This window comes from Nanorana parkeri, unplaced genomic scaffold, assembly GCF_000935625.1.
Source record: "Nanorana parkeri isolate BGI_ZX_2015 unplaced genomic scaffold, ASM93562v1 scaffold1500, whole genome shotgun sequence".
Taxonomy (NCBI): domain Eukaryota; kingdom Metazoa; phylum Chordata; class Amphibia; order Anura; family Dicroglossidae; genus Nanorana; species Nanorana parkeri.
In genome coordinates, this window is record NW_017307768.1 from 352,072 (window position 1) to 354,484 (window position 2,413).

General features: G+C 47.1%; 1 protein-coding gene across 1 annotated transcript in view; it reads left to right on the forward strand.

Moving 5' to 3' along the window:
* CHRNA2 (cholinergic receptor nicotinic alpha 2 subunit) overlaps positions 1 to 2,413 on the forward strand; it is a 68,897-nt gene that overhangs the window by 44,392 nt on the left and 22,092 nt on the right. The window lies entirely within an intron of this gene.

The following is a 2,413-nucleotide window of genomic DNA, read 5'->3' on the forward strand; positions in this document are numbered from 1 at the left end:
ATTGTAGATATATATTAATAATAAAAAACAGTATATATACTGTATATGTATGTACTGTAGAGTCCGAATGTATGTACAGAATGTATATGTAGATAGAGTTTGTACTGTATACTGTATATGTATATTTATACAATGTATATAGACTGAGTTTGTAGATATGAATACAATGTATATGTAAATAACTCTATATAGAAACACTGTTACACACGGATACAAATATATCCATTGCCCGACTTTTTTCACATCTAAACATTTTTAAATTGTTATTGTTCCTTTGCTAGCAACCCGGATACGATTTCAGGCTCCTGCAGATGCTTCAATCTAAACCTCAGGAAGCTCCACTATACAAATACTGACTAGAGTCAAGAAAGTCAAGCTCTGGCCCCGCCCCTTGCACCTTCTTAACCTCACCATTGGCATTCTGCAGTAGTGATGAGTAAGAGGGGGCCAGAGCTCTGCCTTCCAGGATCGGGTCAGTAGACATATTTTAGAGCAGGGGGTCGGCAACCTCGGCCGTCCAGCTGTTGTGGAACTACAAGCCCCATGTGGCATTGCAAGACTCTGACAGCCACAGGCATGACTCCCAGAGGCAGAGGGATTGTAGGATTTGTAGTTTCAGCACAGCTGGAGTGCAGAGATTGCCTGTTTTAGATCATCTGGTGGTTTCAGGGTCCATGCAGAAGTAAGCTGATGGTGGTTTTAGGATTGTGGGGTATATATGTATATCTGCAGTTGAATCAATGGCAGTCGGTTCCTGATTTCCATCTGTGAGACAATAATTAATGACGGTGATAAATCGATCCCATTCATCTTCCTGCAGACCTCAGATGAAGCTCCTAAGTATGTCTGACATGTGGGGATGCGGATGGATTGTCTGCAGAGTAATCCGGGATGACAGGGACCCTCACACCAGGCAGAGGTGACTCCGCAGGATGACAGCGCCCTGAGCGTTCCATTCACGCGGCTGCTGACTCAGCAATAGAAGCGATCCGCTCCGCGCATTTAAATTGCTTTGACATCAAAGTGTTTTGTCTCCGACTGTCCCGCTTATTCCATCTGCAAAACCACTCGGAGTATGAATAGGAAATTACTGTCAGAGCGCTCATGGAGGAGATTTATAGAGGGGCAGGGTCATGTGACCATAGGGATCGCCTTTTTTTAAAGAGCCTCGGCACTGATCACATGTCTGACCCCCGTCCTCCCCTTCAGTCCTCTATCTGACCTCCGTCCTTCCCTTCAGTCTTCTATCTGACCTCCATTCTTCCCTTCAGTCCTCTATCTGACCTCCGTCCTTCCCTTCAGTCTTCTATCTGACCTCCGTCCTTCCCCTTCAGTCTTCTATCTGACCTCCATTCTTCCCCTTCAGTCCTCTATCTGACCTCCGTCCTTTCCTTCAGTCTTCTATCTGACCTCCATCCTGACACTCTCTAGCGACGCGCTGATGTTTTCTGGGGAGAATGAGTTGCGGCTTATTCATATGTAAATACCACAGTTTAGAATATTTTCAGTGGGGGGCCCGTAACCCCCATCTTAATTTTGTAGAGAGAGCAGGAACGCGAACACCTGGTGCCAAGTGTGTAGATGAGGAAAATTCTAGGACAATGGGTGGGTCAGGGTGTGTGGATGTGAGGTGGTGGAGGATATGTAGGATATGACACTTATGAGAGCGGAGGTGGTGGGAGACTTCTGGTGGTGTGGTCATGGGGTCTCGATGCCCCCCCCCACCTCAACGACAGGAACCCATGACCACACCACCAGAAGTCTCCCACCACCTCCCCTCTCATCACGTGTAAGTGTCATATCCTACATATCCTCCACCACCTCACATCCACACACCAGGGGCCCCCCTATTGTCCTAGAATTTTCCCTATCCACACACTTGGCACCAGGTGTTCGCGCTCCTGCTCTCTCTACTTTGTTCAATCCTATACAATTAACATAAAAAGGAGCAGCACACTGGCCACCATCCACCACACCACCGTAAGAGTGCGCTAACCAATCAGTCTTAACCAGAACTTCCTATCTGAATTTTGGTTGCCCCCGTCTGCCTGACATCTTGTGTTCGGGTTTCTGCTGCCATGAAACCCGGACACAGCATTCAAAACCCGGACTGTCTGGGTGAATCCTGGACAGGTGGCAACCCTACTAGGCCCCCCAGCCTCGGGCCTTAGTGCAGCCGTACCAGTGGTAGGGCCACCCCTGACTTTGGCCTTTTCACCTTGGGTGCCAATGGACCTTGTGCTCTCCTTTCCTGCAAGCGAGTTTACAGTGTTAGACTAACAGCAATCTGCAATGTAATAGAGCTATGCTTGGGTCAGTGAGGAATCCTCTCTCTGTCTGAGTGCTGATTAAAGCAAAAGACAGATTCGAGTAATTAACCTGATTATATTTTATATATATATATTATTTTTTT